Below are 18,794 nucleotides of genomic sequence, written 5' to 3'. Positions count from 1 at the left end.
CTCACATTTCCTACATTAACAAGTGGGTTCTTTACCACTGAGCCACCAGGGAAACCCACATAGTTAATAATACTGTACTGTATATTTGAAAGTTGCTGAGAGAGTAGATCAAAAAAATTCTCATCACAAGAAAAGATTTGTAATTCTATGAAATGACAAGGATATTAGCTAGACTAATAGTGGTAGTCATTTCTCAATGTATACAAATAGCAAGGGCTTCCCAGGTGGCACTAGTGGTAAAGAACCCACATGCTAATGTAGGAGACATAAAAGACATGGGTTTAACCCCTGGATTGGGAAGATCTCCTGGAGGAGGGCATGGCAACCTCTCTAGTATTCTTGCCTGGAGAATCCAATGGACAGAGGTGCCTGGCAGGCTACAGTCCATAGCGTCACATAGTCCATAGGTCAGACATGACTGAAGTGACTTAGCATGCACAAATAGCAAATCATGATGCTGTACACCTGAAACTAATATAATATATATGTCAATTATATCTCAATTTTTTAAAGAGACTTTGGAAGTGAAAATCAGTCACTTGGTGAAAATTCTCTAGGCAAAGAAAAAGGTAATCCTAGGAAAGCATGGATTGAATAGAGCAGGAAAGGCTAGAAGTCTCCCTTTAGACATCATCTTGGGCTGAGTTGTGTTTCCACAACAGGCATATGGGGCAAATGCTATTCCCTGGCTCCTTAAATACCATTCTCCATCCCCTTCTCACTGCTCACCTCCCTCCCACTATGGTTTGGAAAGCTTGCTACTCACATCCCCAGCCTTCTTTGCAGCTAGAGTAGAATGCCATGTTCTGGCCAAGGAAAGATAAGATGCCTTCTGAGGAGGCTCCTGGGAGAGCCTTCTCTTTCTTTCTTACCTTGAACATGAACGTGACTCCTGAAGCTGTTTGGGCTTTATGCAAAGTTACAAATATGAGGAAGAAGGCAAGCATATGAGGATGGTGGGTGATAAAGATGGAAACAATCTGAATCCTTGAGCAGAATGACTGAACCAATGCCAGTAAACACCTAATTTCAGATTTCTTGTTATGAAAGAGGAAAAAAGCATCCATTGTTTAATCTACTGTTAATCAGATTTTTTGTCGTTGCTTGCCCCGAAAGCATTTCTATCAGATACAGCGTGTTATTCAGAGGCTTTATGTATGTGCCTTTGGAGAATTAACATCAATGCTTGCTTCATGTCCCATCAGTTCTAATAATGAGTCCCTCACACTCCTTGCTTACGTGCGTGCTAAGTCCCTTCAGTTGTGCCTGACTCTCTGTGATCCTATGGATTGTAGCCCACCAGGAGTTCACCAGGCTCCTCTGTCCATAGGATTCTCCAGGGAAGAATACTGGAGTGGGTTGTCATGCCCTCCTCCAGGGGATCTTACGTCTCTTATGTCTCCTGCATTGGCAGGAGGGTTCTTTACCACTAGTGCCAACTGGGAAGCCCTCACACTCCAGTGCTGCACAAAACTGAATACTTAGCAGAATTACCCGGAGATGTTTTAAGAAAAAAAATCACTAGAACCAATACCCAGAAATATTGCTTCAGTAGATCAGAGGTGTGGTCTGATGTAGTGCTTGTATAATATCTACACTAGCTCATAAGGCAAGAGAAATACATCCTATTTTTATGATACATTCCTTTTCTAAAAGAAGTCAGGAATTTGAATATCCACAGCTATTGTCCAAGAACATTTAGTCAATCAAGAAAGGAACACACTCTTTAGAACTTTGTTTCCCAACCTAGGGTCTTTGGAGCCCATTCAAGAGCTACTGAAACAGATATTCAGAGGCTGGGAACTAGGGATTGGTACTATAGACAGACACACAACAGATGACGTCACAGACTATCATTCATTCCTTCAAAAACATTTATTGATCAATCACCAGATATCAAGCATTGTTCCAGGCGCTGGGCTAGTTGTTAACAAGGTAGACCAGACCTGAATCTCCATGCGGCCTCCATTGAGGTGGGGATAGAAAAGGGAGATGGACAAATTTAAAAGGAAAGGAATAAATTAACAGGAATTTCAGGTAGTAAGTTGTATAAAGAAAACAAAACATGAGCTGTAATAGCGAATATATATTTGGAGTGGGATGGAGGAAGACAGTCAGGGACATTCCCACTAAAGAAATGACATTGAAATTTAATCCTGAAAGGACAGATAGGGCCAGCCTTGCTATTAACTAGGAGAAGTGCTTGCCTGGAAATCACAAGACAAAGGCCTTGAGTAGGAATGAGCTGGTTTATGTGAAGAATATAAAGAAAGCCAGTTTAGAGGGGGAGGTGAGAAAAGAGGTCAAAAGTAGAGATGCAGGGTTTATTGGCCCATATATGAAGTCTGGAAGAAATACTCTTTTTATGGGAAGCTGGAAAAACGATTCTTTGGAACAGAGATTTCACTGTGCCATAAATCAGTTTATATGGAATTAAGTTTGATCAAATATAATTCATGCAGAAGATTGTGCCAATGAAGAATGGGGCAATTAAACAATTAAATGTACTTTTCTCTAATCCCTAGGTACTCCAATTAGGCCCATGTACCAGCAGCATCTACATCATCTGGGAACTTATTAGAAATGCAGAATTTAAGGCCTTTCTCCAGACTTCCTAAATCAGAATCACATTTTAATAAAACCCCCAGGTGACTCATATACACATTAAAGCTTGAAAAGCACTGCTGTAAGCCAGTGGTCTTCAGTTGTGGCTGCACATCGGAACTGTCTCGAAGGTTTAAAAATGTTAATACCTATGTCCCTGCATCAGAGATCTGATTTGATTGGGGTGTAGAGTTAGGAAGTGGACACGACATTGGGATGTTTATATGTTCAATGAGCATTAAGGCATGACTGTTAAACATCGATGTGCAAAAGATCATCTGGAAAGCTCACACCAATGTGGATTCTTGGGTTCTCCCCAAAGATTCTGATTCAGTAGGCCTGGGTTTCAGAAACCTGAATTTTTAATTACCACACATCCAGTGGATTCTTGTGTAGGTAGCCCACAGACCACACTTTGAGAAGCAATGCATTATGGAACTGTTGAACGAAAAAGAAAGAAACATATGAAATGAGAATACCAATTAATTTGCCTGCTGATTGATGTGTATCTCCCAAAGAATCTACTTAGTAACTGCACATCCTCTGAAAGCATAATAATACATGTAAATTTCTGATGATTACCATCAAGATCAGAGATATCCTCCTGTCAGAAATGATGCTGGCTGTGAAGATTCTACAAAAACTTTCTGTAATCTAAAAAGGGCTAAGGTCATACACAAGCCTGATCAAGAGAACCTGACATGCGAGCCAAAATTTCTTTCCAGGCTAGAGAAGGAGCTCTGCTTTTAAACCACATACTGTCTAATGATTGATGAGTGAATCAAGAAGGCCCTCATGGTTTTAGAGACCATAAAAAGCAGGATGGTGCCAAAAGAGCAGCCATAACAATTGCAATTGTCTCTCTCCTAACTCTGAGGTCTAATATTTGGCCAGAAGATGCCACAGAGCTCTCATAACTCCAGTATCTTTCTCTTGTCTGAACTTCAACTGGGCTCAAGTAATCAATTATTACTCGATTCGGTACTATTTCATTCCTTACTAACTGCCTTGTATGTGATAGCGTCATTTTCCTAACTGATTATTAAACTGCTTAAAAAACAAGAATGATGTCTGTCTTATTTCCTGAAGTGCCTACAATATTGCTAAATAATAATAGAAGCTTAGCAAATAGCTTTTTGGTTGGATAATGACAATAAACACTTTATACTGTCTTCCTGGATAGTTTCATTGATCATGATGAGTGATCCTCTAAATGACAAAGGCACAGTTATCACTAGAAGATTCTAAAATATAGGTCATCCATCAATATTAAATGTTATTAAAATATAGATTTTAATTAATTAAAATATTGATGGGCTTTCCTTGTGGCTCAGATGGTAAAGAATCCACCTGCAATGCGGGAGACCTGGGTTCAATCCCTGGGTTGAAAAGATCCCTTGGAGAATGGAAAGGCTACCCACTCCAGTATTCTGGCCTAGAGAATTCCATGAATTGTATAGTCCATGGGTTTACAAAAAGTCAGACACAACTGAGTGACTTTTACTTTCAAAATATCCATAAGAATAGCAACCAACTACTTTTACTGCACTTGATAGTTTTTAGAGATTCCATAGGAATTATATCACTGAATCTCCAGAACAATCTTATGACAATGGTTGAAGGAGTTTTTGTTTTTGTTTTTTATTAGAGTAAGAACACTTAATATTTGTGTTTTGACACACTCTTGACAAATATTTAAGCGCACAACACAGTAGTGTTAACTACAAGCATGAAGCTGAACGACAGACCTCTGGGTTATTCATCTTGCATCACTGAAACTAAATACCTTTGACTGCAACTCCCCACCACCCCTGACCCCTGGCCCTGGCAACCGCCACTGTACTTCCTGTTTCTTTGAGTTTGACTGTTTTAGATACCTTGTATGAACAGAATCCAGAGAAGGCAATGGCACCCCACTCCAGTACTTTTGCCTAGAAAATCCCATGGACGGAGGAGCCTGGAAGGCTGCAGTCCATGGGTTCACTAGAGTCGGACACGACTAAGCGACTTCACTTTCACTTTTCACTTTCATGCATTGGAGAAGGAAATGGCAACCCACTCCAGTGTTCTTGCCTGGAGAATCCCGGGGACGGGGAAGCCTGGTGGGCTGCTGTCTATGGGGTCGCACAGAGTCGGACACGACTGAAGTGACTTAGCAGTAGCAGTAGCATGAACAGAATCATGCAGTATTTGTCTTTCTATAACTGGCTTATTTCACTTAGCATAATGTCCTCTAGGTTCATCCATATTGTTGCATGTGGCAGGATTTACTTCTTTTTTTAAGCCTGAATAATATTCCATTTTATGTACATACCATGTTTTCTTTATCCATTCTCCTGTAGATGGAAATTTAGGTTGTTTCCAAGTCTTGGCTATTATGAATAAGACTGCAATGAACATCAGAATGCAGTTATTTCTTCAAGATACTAATTTCAATTATTTTGGGTATATGCCCAGAAGTAGGATTGTTGCTTTATATGATAATTCTATTTTTTATCTTTTTAAGGGAACTCCATACTGTTTTCCATACTGGCTGCACTCTATTTTACATTTTCATTAACAGTATACAAAACTTTCAATTTCTCACATCTTCGCCAACACTTGTTATATATATATTTTTTATAATAACCATCCCAATAGGTGTGAGGTGATATCTCATTGTGGTTTTGATTTCCGTTTCCCTGATGATTAGTTATCTTTAACATCTTGTCATATATCTGTTGGCCATTTGTATATATTCTTTGGAGAAATGTCTGCTCAAGTCCTTTACTCACTTTTAATGAATATTTATTAAACTACTCATTTATTTATTTATATGTTGAATTTAGGTGTTCCTTGTATATTTTGAATACTAACCCCTTATCGGATATTGCATTTGCTAATATTTCCTTTCATTCTATAGATTCCTTTTTTACTCCATTGTTTCCTGTTGTGCTGATACTTTTAATTTAATGTAATCTCACTTGTCTATTTTTGCTTTTGTTGCCTCTACTTTTGGTGTCATATCCCAAAATTTGCTACCAAGACCTATAACATGAAGCTCTTTCTTTATGTTTTCATCTAGGAGCTTTATAGTTTCCAGTCTTTATTTAAATCTTTAATTCATTTTGAGTTAATTTTTTTGTATGCCCTAAGACAAGGATCCAGCTTCATTTTGTGCATGTGGATATCCAGTTTTCCATCACCATTTGTTGAAGAGATTACCCTTTCCCTACTGTGTAATCTTGGGATCTTTGTCAGAGATCAGTTGGCTATATTTGCTTGGCTTATTTCTAGGATCTCTGTTCTGTTTCATTGGTCTATTTGTCTATCATTAAGCCAATGCCACACTGTTATAATTACTGAAGACGTGTAATAAAATTTAAAATCAGAAAGTGTTGTATCTCCAGCTTTGTACTTCTTTCTCAAGACTGCTTTGGCTACTCAGGATCTTTCATACTTCTATATGATTTATTTTTCATTTCTGTGGAAAATATAATTTTGATTTTAATAAAGGATTGAATCTATAGATCACTTTGGGTGGTGTGGACATTTTAACAATACTGTCTTTCAGTTGATGAGTACATAATATCTTTCTACTTATTTGTGTCTTCTTTATCAATGTTTTGTACTTTTCAGTATATAAGCCTTTCACCTCCTTGGTTTAAGTTTTTTTTATTCCTAAATATTTTATTCTTTTTGATGCTATGGGATTGTTTCCTTAATTTCCTCTTCAGATAGTTTGTTCTTAGTACAGAGAAATTATTTTTGCAGGTTTATTTCCTATCCAGCAATTTTACTGAATTCATTTAGTAGGTCTAATAATTTTGTTTGTGACGTTTTTAGGGTTTTATACCTCTGAGATCATATCATCTTCAAGCAAAGATTATTTTACTTCTTCCTTTCCAATTTAGATGAGTTTTATTTCTTTTTCTTGCCTACTTGTCCTAGCCAGGACTTCTAGTACTATGTTTAAAAAAAAAAAAAGTGGTGACAATAGACACACTTGCCTCATTCCTGATCTTAGAGGAAAAGGTTTCAGCTTTTCACCATTGAGTATGATGTTATTAATGGTGGTGGACTATTCATAAGTGGCCATTATTATATTGAGATAAATTCCTTCCACATCTAACTTATTGAAAGTTTTTGTCATAAAAGGGTATTGAATTGAAAGCCCCCCCCCCTTGCTAAATTTTCAGTTGATGAAAGTAGGACTCAGAAAGCTTTTAATTAGGATGCCACTGGCGTATATGGTACATTTGAATGAATTAGAGAAAGACGAGCCTTCCTCTGTGGGGAAAAACAGCTGGGATGCTGATCTGCTGAGTTGAGTGCCCATTCCATCTCAACTAGGTAACCTTATGCAGGGTACACTTTCTAAAATTGTACCAGAGACTTTACTTGCATGATCTCTCCCATTGCCTGTTGATACATCAAAATGAAAGCAAAGACTTAGTGCTCTTTGCCCTACCTGCACTGGTTGGGTCAGGGTATATTTACTTGAGTCTTTAAGAAGAAGGAAAGAGAGCAAAGTTTTTGATCTATAACCAGAGATAAGTAATAAGCAAAGTAAATAGAAGGAAAACAAGTTTTCATAGTGTAGATTTTTGTAACCAGAATACTATAAAGGAAGATGTACCACCCAGCCACTCTATCTTGAAAGTGATTGTGATAGATTACAAAAATACCCACCATACTTTGTAGTTCTTCAGTCAAGCAATGAAGTGTATTTCCCTGCCCCTTGAATGTGGGCTGGCCTTATGACTTATTGTGATTGATAGAATGTGGAGGAAGTTACAGCCTAATAGTTTTTCACTTGAGCCTTCACAAACCTAACAGCTTTCAGATTGCTAGACAGTGAGAGGTTTGTGATTGAATCACCCCATTTTTCTCACTAATAGTGAGACAACCACCAGATAGTTCAATGAGGTCATTTTCACTCACAGAGTTCCTAGCCAAGTCATCAGGGGAACACAGATATTAGTGAGCTTAGCTGCTCACCTGTCTGCCTCAGATCTGCAGAAGCACCCAAATGACTTGTCACTCACAAGTAACAATAAATGGTGGTTGTTTTGAGCCACTAGATTTTAGGTGGTTTGTCTATAGCAAAAGCTAAGTGATACAATGAGCAAGCCTTGAAGCAAAAGAATTGGACAGATCATGAAGCTAAAGTTCCATTTGCAAATAGCAGCAGCTGTTGCAATTAGCAGCAAAACTAAAAAACAAAAAGATTCTGCATGGCATAGAGATTGCCTATCATGTCAGGTTTCCATGTGATAGTCTCAGAGTTGGTAGTTGCCATTAACGGTGTATTTTTAAAAAGAAGATAATGTACATAATAAATTTTATGCATAGTGGCTTGTTTTTGAAAGCATTAATAGAAAGATCACAAATAGCTACAGAGGCATCAACCATTTGATTGACTGATAACAAAACCCTGGTGATTCACTACCTCTTCCAGTGCATTCTTCATAGAGAGCTAAGTTGGTAATGAGAATAATTGAGGCAGTTCTTCTTGTGATGGCTGGATTCAGCTCTTTCAAGTTTGAATATAGCCCTTTACTTATATTCATTTCCCATTACAATGGAACCTCAAAGTTTTCATAACATGAAATAAGAACCATGCTTTGAAGTCCAAGAGGAGAAAAAAAAAACACAAAGAAAAAAGGAGGAAAATGTTATGTCAACGCTCATTCAATATTGAAGACTGGCTTGCTGGAGCATGTGTCTTCCAACCTTTCTTCCAACCTCAAACCATTTCAAAATCTCTTGCTAAAGGGAGGACAAAAAAATAGGGAAATACATAAAGGACAGAACCCATATCCATACTACATCCCATAATGACTGTTTTAGAAAATAATAATATAATCTGAACATTTTGTAAAGAAAGTTACCCAAACTAAATTTGAACACAGATCACTTGTAATACATAGAGGTATCCTTGAATCAATGGTTTTTCTGGTAGTCATGTACAGATGTGAGAGTTGGACCATAAATAAGGCTGAGTGCCAAAGAATTGAAGCTTTTGAATTGTCGTCTGGAAAAGACTCTTGAGAGTCCATTGAATAGCAAGGAGGTCAAAGTAGTCAATCCTAAAGGAAATCAAGCCTGTTCAATGGAAGGACTGATGCTGAAGCTCCAATACTTTGCCTACCTGATGCACAGAGCCAACTCATGGAAAAGACCCTGATGCTGGGAAAAATTGAGGGTAGAAGGGGTGACAGAGGATGAGATGATTGAGTGGCACTCAATGGACATGAACTTAAGCAAACTCCAAGAGATAGTGATGGGCAGGAAAGGCTGGCATGCTGTTGTCCATGGGGTCACAGTGAGTCACACACGACTTAGTGACTGAACAACAACAAATCCTTGAATAAATCTTGTCCTTCTGGGAGTACGCTGGAGTCCATGGGTTATTAAGACCAAAGATGTGTATCTTCCACTTCCCATGCTAACAGTTCCATAAGGCCCCCAAAATACACAAAACTCCTAAGCCTGAAACTCAAGATCTTCCACTATCTAGCTCTTGTGTACCTTTCCTATTATCTCTGCAAATATGCAATACCTTTCCCCCAAACATAGGCAATACCTTCCGGCTTCCACACTAGTTGTTCTGCTAAGAACATCTTCCCTACTCTTCTCTACTCATTACAAACAGCACTTAACCATTGATGTCCATCTCAAATGCCATTTCTTTATTGAGGCATGACTACTCTTCTACAATCTGGGATATTCTCATGTCCTGAGTCTCATCTTCCCAACTGAGAAATTAGAGATCACGTACCCAGATTCCTTTATAGTTAGGAAAAAGCCATGTGACTGAGTGTAACCAATCAAGAATACCCACTTGTTGCATTGATTCAAAAAAGAGCAACAAGAGAGGAGACTGTGCTCAGAGGAAGAAATCTTCAGACAAATGAAGTAGAAGAAGCATGTGGTTCTTCAGTGACAGCGCAATCTGACTGTCCAGTAACCATCTTTCATTGAATCTGAGATGTTATCCACTAAAAATTTATCATTGTTTCACATGCTTCTAAAGCAATTTTTAATACTGCCAATAAAGCTGGGATGCAATGTGTTATTATAACTTATGGTTTTTATTTTGTATTTAAAAATGTGTTAGACATGAAGATATATAGATATAGATTTTCATAAAATACATTAGTTAAGTTACTGGAAAGTCAGTAACTGAACCAATATATTTTAAGAATGACTTCCTGAATAACTTTCAGACTCACAGTCAACCATGTCCACGTCTTGGCACACAATGTCATCCCTTCTGCCATCTGGACTGTTCATGATGTAGCATTTCTTAAGCGAGTGCTCCACTATTGTCTCTAGGAATTTCTTCTCATTCACTAAAGCCAACTGTAAGGGTGTTGATGTGTGTGAACAGGCAATGACAGGCTGCATCATGACTAACACTTGGTTAACAGCAATTGTGAAATTCAGTATAATTTCAGAGATATAAATATGCTAGGGGAAAAAAACTGTCTTAGAAAAAGTGAAGCATGTTCAGGCTCCACCGGTGATTCCAAGGTTATTTGTCAGTGTCCAATCAAGGACACTGTTTTAGTCCATCAAATAAAAAACTGGTTCATAGTACCAAAAAAACAAAACAAAACAAAAACATAAAATAAAGCAAATACTTCTATCCCTGGCCACCTGTTCTACAGTTTCCACCAGCCTAACACATAAGACTATGACACACATTCAAATTAATTTACTGAGAGGTTGAAATAAGTAGTCTCAGAGAGAGGAAAAAAGATGTAATTTTAGCTGATTTGGACTTTCAAACAAAAAGTATGAAACTGAGGACTTTCTTTCCTGGTGATACACTAAGGAAGGCACCTTGAAACTTACGTTTTCATGTCTCTCATGCCTCTCAAGTTTCCCAGACCAAAAAAATCCTTCAGGAAAGTGTCAATATTTCCATAGGATAAAATCTGGTATTTGGTTGCTTTCTGAGTTCTCCATGTCAAGGTGTATACTGGGCTTCCAACTAGATGAACTCTGCTCAGTCTCATGATGTAAAAGATGGGCTTCGAGTATGGACAACGATGAAAATAATTCTTCCAGACTATATTTCTCTCAAACCACTTAGTGAAAGCTCTGATTCCTTCAAATGGTAACTATATTTGTTAGAAATTTCTCAGTTATTTTAACATTTATTATCTCTCCTACACAAAGTTCTCTCCTACACAAAGAACTCTAGGTGTCACATAAATGATCTTGACTGTGCTCCTCAAAGACCCTCCTGGGTCTGTCTTCCTAAGTGAGTTAGCTTCATCCTCAGACTGAAAATAAAAGCATTGACACAGATCTAGGTACATATTCGGATGCAACTGTGTCTATAGAAGGTAGAGGTGACTCTCCCTGCTTCTCTTAGACGCAAAGAAAACTTTCCCCAGAACTCCCCAATGTTCTTCTACTCTAGTCTTTATTAAACAGAACTGGATCACATGCTTATAACTAAACAATTACTGGCAAAGGGATAGACCCACCATGACTGGTTTAGACCCACCAGGACATATCCTTAGGGCCCACCTACTCTAAAGTATGTGGTCACACAGAGAGGGTAAAAAGCCTGAACAAAATCAGGGCCCTAATAGGAAAGAGGAAGGGTGTGTGAGAAAAGACATTAGGTAACCAATGGTATCTACCAAATCAGTAGTCTCTCCAAGATATTAATTTTTCTTAGAAATGTGGCACTAGAGGTAAAGAACCCACCTGCCAATGCAAGAGACATAAGGGACATGAGTTTAATCCCTGGATTGGGAAGATCCCCTGGAGGAGGGCATGACAATCCCCTTCAGTATTCTTGCTTGGACAATCCCATGGACAGAGGAGCCTGGTGGGCTGCAGTCCATAAGGTCATAAAGAATCTGACATGCCTGAAGTGACTTGGCACGTTAGTGTAATCATTATTGATGAAAGAAGATTTGTGCACAGGACTCTGTGATCCTCTTAAGCTTTATTGTGCTATAGTACACTGGGCTTTTTTTCTGGTCCATCAGAAGCCTGGCACCCTCAGAAGGAGGTGGAGGTTTTTGTATGTCCTTTCTTTCTTACTGGAGAAATGATACTGCATATGATTGAATTGTTTTTATTCAAGTTATTCCTCTGATAGAAAAGAAGTAAAAATGGAGGGCTTAATGATTTCATGTAGGCCTAATCCCTACATATACAAGTCTATAAACTCTTCAATGGAATAGATGGTGTCTTTTTCATATTTATATCTCCTATGGAGTTAGCCTCATATGGTAGAAACTCAATTCAATAAATAAATGATGAATTGAATTGTTAATCTCATTAATTCTTTCCAAGATTAACATAAACCTTTATGAGAGCTTAGAGTTAAGGCTCTAAGATAGGTGTGGTCCACATCCATCCTGTGTGCATTAGCAGGATAATTTGGCTTTAAGATGCTTTCTTCCCCATGACCACAAATATGACCCAGAAGCAGGGACTTTCAAGCTGGAATTCTAATGCTCTTCCTGATTATGGAATGGGCTTAGGTGGGGAAAAAAATTTATAGATCCTAAATAAGGCAAAGAACTATCTGGAGAAATTTAGACTTTGATCAGATCTTTCCAATTCATTTCCTTTCAGCTTTGCCCATCAGCTGGATCTTTCTTACTAAAACTAGTGGTTGAAAAATCCCTGAGGAGGGAATATCAAAACTTCAATAAGTTCAGACAGATTTAAGTTCAAACAAAATTCTCTACACCATTTGAGAGTTTTCCCTTTTTCTCCTTACCATCCGGTTCCCTCATTTAAAATAAATAAATTTATATTAAAAAAAATAAAAGGTTTGGGTTTTCCCCCTTTTCTTGTTCAGTTCAGTTCAGTCACTCAGTCATATCTGACACTTTGTGACCCCATGAACCACAGCGTGCCAGGCTTCCTTGTCCATTACCAACTCCCAGAGCCTACTCAAACTCATGTCCATTGAGTTGGTGATGCCATCCAACCATCTCATCCTCTGTCGTCCCCTTCTCCTCCCGCCTTCAATCTTTCCCAGCATCAGGGTCTTTTCAAATGAGTCAGCTTTTCACATTAGGTGGCCAAAGTGTTGGGAGTTTCAGCTTCAGCATCAGTCCTTCCAATGAATATTCAGGACTGATTTCCTTTAAGATGGACTGGTAGGATCTTCTTGCAGTCCAAGAGACTCTCAAGAGTCTTCTCCAACACCACAGTTCAAAAGCATCAATTCTTTGGCGCTCAGTTTTTTTAATAGTCCAACTCTCATATCCATACATGACTACTGGAAAAACCATAGCTTTGACTTGGTGACCTTTGTTGGCAAAGTCCTTTTCTTGTAGAACGGTGTATTTGCTGAATACACTGATTTCTGCCCTTTGGTTTCTATTCCTTGACTTCCAATTCTTATCTCTCTATTCTAACCCCAACCTCAAGGTTTGTTGTTATGTCTGAGCAGTCCTTAGATACCATGGTTACCCAAAGGGTCAAACTGACTCCCCAAAACTGAACATTGCTGATTCATGGGATGCCATGGGGATTACACTGCAGCTGAAATAGCTGTCCTAACAAAAATCCTCAGATAACAGCAACTGTTGAAAAAGACCAGCTCCTGTTACAAATCAATTAGCTACCCTTTATTTAAAAGATATTCAGTATGGTATTCATGCTGGGAATCAAGGAGACTGGTATTTCCTGAACTGATTTACACAATGCTAATATTTATTAGGTAAAGGAAGGAAAATATTGAAAGAGTAAAAAGCCAAACAAAAATTCTCAATCTTAAAGTCATTTTCACTGTCTAATTGTCCCAATGTATTATCAAATACTCATCTGAATGCCTGAGGAGGGAATAATTTAGATTAAGATCTATGTATTTCTATGTAGAATAATGGTCAAATGTAATATATGTATTTAATTAAATATCTCAATGAGGATTTAACTTTACCTGCATTATTTCATTTAATCATTATGACAGCTTTATGAAGTATGTGCCAAGGCTATCCACATTTCAGAGGTGAATAAACTAACTCTGAGAGGTTCTGTGCCTTTTTTAAGTTTACAAAACTAGCTGGTGAAAGGAAGAGCCAGGGCTAAATTCTAAGGCTTTGAGTCACTTTTTCCACCACCCACGCTGCCAATATACAATCATGACAAAATATATATGAATATAGCCCTCATTGCCTGAACACAAGTAGCAAAAATTAAAAGCCAACAGATTGCAGTTGAGGAGCTCCTTCCTTTAAGTGGAGCCTGTGGCTTTGCCTTCCTGTCTATTTCCCTTAGATTTAATGTTAGATAGCAATGATGTTTCTTTGAGGAGCATTTAGGAGAACCTAATGAATGAGCAATATTCCCAGGGAGACTTGGAAAGTACAGCATGCTGAAGGCTGGCTGTGACACCAAGGAACTTTTGCCCCCTGAAATTGCCATAGCATTCAACTTTCCCCCTGATTTTCAAATATTTATATTTCAATGATGTTCAGATTATTTGAGCTTGATCCTTTAAATCAAGAATAGGACAACTTATTAAACATAGGGTGGTCTGATGTCTCTTAAAAGCAACACTTAAGGTCATGCTGCTCTATAATCTCCAGTTTGTAATATGAAAAATAGTTTCCACTACCCTTGGTTCTCTGCCGAAAATGTTGCCAACTTTTACTCTTTCTACAGCTTCTATTAGAGCTTGAGATAGGCCCCATTCAAACACTGTCCCTGTCAAGAACTCTAGCCCAAGATCTATGAAGACTGAGCAAGACAGCAACTATGATTTTCAAGTCCTATCCAATGAGGTGTTTATAACAGGCAATGTTGCTTGCATTTTAGGTTTTAACCGATCGGACTATGCAATAGCCTTTCTTGACGGGGCTGAAAAAGAACTCAACAATAAGGTTTGAGGCATTTACAGATGTCTGAAACTCCAGTGAGAGGTATGGTTATAAGAGATAGGATTTGTAGATCAGATTTACTTTAGCTTTTTAACATAATTCTTCATTCTACTGAATTAATGTAGCAAATATATTAAGCTCAAAACTCCATGGTAAAGTGGAAGGCTACTGCTCAGAGCTATTGTAAGGAAAATGTAGCACTTAAACCATAGCCACAACAGGTTATTTGAGGAGAAAATGTGGTTTTTTAAAACAACTGAAAAACGCATTCATAGACATTATGATACAATTGGATGCGGTAGCCCTTGAAAGGAGGTATGAAAGGAACTGACTCAGGTATGATTCTATTCTGCCCAGCTCAGCTGCCATGACAATAAAATGTATTTACTTGCTGTAGGAAAAAAAGACAAATTCAACATCCTTAAGGCTTTTGTTGGTTAATGATTCAGCTATGATGGAAGCACCTAAAGAAGAGTAGCGAGTCTTTTCCCATTAGCAGGAATCCTTACTGGGGTGTGGTGAAATAACATTCTCCATTTTGGCTGCATGATCTGATAATGGAGACTATTCTAATTGTATTATAGTTTGGAGGGCAAAATGAATGTACACAGGAATGAAAATAGGACCACCTTTGGTGATAAAACTAATTCATTTCTGGGCAAGTCTAACTTATTATTACATAGGATATTTTAAAAGATTATTGTGTTTAAACTGACATTACTACCATTTATCAGTAATCCTTTAGTTTATTGATGTAAGATACTAAGAAGTGTGTGGCAATTGTGAAGAAAATTTCCAACTCAGGGTAGAAATCTGTCTTATCAAAGAAATATGCCTACATGTTGTATACCAGGATGTGTATTTAAAGGGAAAGTATTTTCACCATTGAATCTCCATTTATCCTTTCATTCTTTGACATATTTATTGACTGCCTACCATGTGCAAGCCCTGGTCTAGGTTCTGGAGGTACAACAGAAACAGACAAAGATCCTGGATTTCACAGAGTTTGCATTTATCCCAGCGGAAGCAGACAGACAATAAACAATGGGAGTAAAACATTTCCTTTGTCAAAATTCAAAGATTTATAATAAAAATATCAAATGTTTAGCAAACAAGAAGAGATTCACAGTTCTGACGAGATTGAAAATTCCATGTTATCAGTGTAACCCCAGGACCTACAGGCACCTGGCCTAGTAGACATTCAAGAAATATTTGTTGAATGGCTGAATGAACAAGTGAACAGACTTCATGTTCTCTGAAAATAGCCCTGACACTACATCTCAACCTTGTAAAAGATTACTAGATTTTGTTTTCTACTACTTTTCCAAAAAAAAAAAAAAAAGATTTAAAGTAACTTTCAACAAAAAGAGAGAAAATTTAAGCAATAAGGGAAGAAATGTAGTCATAATGTGTGGCTTCCAAAAAAAATACACAGCTCAGACATAATAGGTGATAAATAGCTTAAATTAAAGTATATTTCATAGCAATTTCCAAAAAAAATACATACATATTTTTCACATGACTTTAAAATATATGTATATTATGTCCCTCAACAGAAGTTGAAATGGACAGGTCCCAACATGAGGCTGAAAAGAAAGGGAAAGAAATTATCTTGAATAAGGCACTTCTATGGACATCAGAGCAGCAATGCTGTGTGTGTGGCTTTCTTTAACATTCTAAGAATAGAACTTAGCATAATGCAGAACCTCAATACATGTTGATATGAGACCATCAGATAAGACTGATTCTTGAGCTATTTCTATAGTGTATAATAAGATCATGTAATCAGGGGAGAAAGAATGCTCATCTTTTCATTTTGGCCTGTTGAGTTACAGCATCCTACAGTTTGCTTTCAAGTGAAGATGCTCAGAGTCTCAAAGCCTTTGATGGAAAAATGGTCCTTCTCAACCTCTTCAATTAAGTGCATAGCTTTCAGGAACCCACATAAATGGGTGAGAGAAGGTAACAGTTGCCTTAGTCAGTCACATCAGCCAAATCAACCTTTATAGATCAGGGGATATAAGACATGCAAGTCAGATCCTGTATCATACTAGAGAGGCCCATAGTGTCAGACAAAACCAAATTCAAATCTCAGTTCTAGTAATTATTTACCCCAGTCAGGAAAGACAATGCAACAGTCTGTTGTGAATGAAATGATGCTGTTTGAAGTCTTCACAGTCATAGGGTAGAAGAGTTCAACAATACTTGTAATTACTGTTATTGAAGGTAGATAGCATCTAGGATATTTTGGAGACCTATGTTCTGAGATATCAGCAGGAAAGAAACTTAGGATAATCCTATGGTGAGGTGAAAAGAATAGGCTTCATTAAACTTTGGAATATAAACTAGACAGGATTTTTAGATAAACCAGCCATCTCAAAAAGGAGGTGCTTTTTACTTACACAGAGGAGAAACACTGGGAAGTTTTAGATGGTGAAAAAAGATATTGGATAGGATAGCTTATAAACTAAAGTCAAAGCAGTCTACCCAAATCCAGATCAGCAGGGAATAAAGTCCCTATGGTATCTTGCTATTCCCACCCTAAGTGTGTCCAAGAGATTGGACACACTAAGGAGTCCAAGAGATTGTTTTTAACCAGCACACAATACACCTCATTCTTTTCTTTGAAAAAGTTCTGAAAGTTAACATGGAAAGAAAGACAAAGGCATTACCATATCTTATGGGCAATGGGAATTTAATGGGCCGGGAATGGGTGTTCTTATTGACAAAGAAGCCTTTCCTTTCCTTTAGCTTCATTCTTTCTCCTATTTCCTTCCATCTTCTCTTTTCCTTCCTTCTCTTTTCTCTTTTCTTCCCTACCTGATTCTGCAAGGGTCTAAAAGGGAATGATTTCCTCATTGTTATTTGCCACTGGATTCAGGATAAGTCAGGTGTTAAAATATGCTGTCCAGATTTTAGTTTGCTTAAATTAGACCTGATGCATTTTTCATTCTTCTTTTCCATGTTTCCTAATATAAAGAAGTGTAGCATTCAGATGAAAAATAGATGGGTCATCAAGACAAGTTCTCCCATTGGAGAACAGGAAACTAAACCCGTGATGACTGTGAATGAACTCTCTGAGAACCAAATGAAACTCACAGAAATAGAAACCAGATGTAAGCAATCATGAATCCAGGGCACTACACTGCCTCTAGTTTATTTTTAGCTGAAATGTTATTAAAGTATTTTTCAGTACCATAATTAATTTTCAAGGATTGCCATTAATTAACCTCATAGTACAAAATGGAGCAAGAAAATTTTTGCATATAAGGCTTAGTGGAAAATGTTGATTTTTAAAGTAGTTTGCTGTGTGTTTGGTGGTGCTGGTGGGTTGTTCTATGGTTTTTAGTTTTCCCAGTTTGACCTAGAAATAATGAATCTCTAACCAGAATGTAATTCATCTTTAGATAATAGTGACTGTTTATATATTTAGGATATGTCAACCTCCTCAAGGCTAGGAAGTATCATAGCCTAATATAATATTTGGCTTTCGAGTTCTGGGTGTGTAACAAGAGGACCAACAGTCTTGTTAGCTAAAATCAACCCAAAATATTAGAGTTTGGACATGAACTTGGCCTGCTCATGCCAGAGGGAATACAAGTACCTTCTTTCAGGCTCTGAATGAAATCATTAATTATGTCAGCAGCTCCAGCGATAGACCTGGAGACACTTTGCCTTACTTAGCAAACAAGCTACCTTCTCAACTGTTTAAAAGTCTGGGGAAGATCTTAAAGATTCGTACTCACTGTACTGACACAGCCCTTTCCCCACAAATCCTCAGACTCTCCTTGATCTGGAATCTCTTTGGTTTCACCACACCGGGATTGGAATGAGATGAGGGAACTCTGTGGTCGTGGTGCCCAGACTGTGTATTATAGACCTAAAAGTACATCCTGGTGTACCTCAACAATGAATCCCTTTTAACACGAGGGGTTTTGGGAATCATATCAACCACACTTGAGTTGCTGCTTCATTTAAGGACATGCTAGACCTTTTAAAGGGCAATTTTAGCTGCTAAAGACATGTACATTTTTGCCATTTAAAATACAGCTTTACAAAGAATGTGACCTGTGTTTACAGGACAAAAGAAAAAAAAAAATTATCCTTGCCACAAAGAACAGCTTCCTTTTTTTAACCATTAAAAGTGCCTTGGCAGTTCTATGTACAATTAACGACTTAGCAGAATTAGCAGAATAAGAAGTAAAGGAGCAAAGTGCAACAAAATTCTGCTAAGGTCAGTAAATTTTCTTAACAAGTACTTCCACACAATAATTGATTTCAATGTATTTTGGTGCATCATGAATCCACATTTTCCCCCACATTTACCAGTCTTTGGGAAGT

Source organism: Bubalus bubalis, chromosome 4 (genome assembly GCF_019923935.1).
Source record: "Bubalus bubalis isolate 160015118507 breed Murrah chromosome 4, NDDB_SH_1, whole genome shotgun sequence".
Lineage (NCBI taxonomy): Eukaryota > Metazoa > Chordata > Mammalia > Artiodactyla > Bovidae > Bubalus > Bubalus bubalis.
This window is presented reverse-complemented; position numbering follows the sequence as displayed.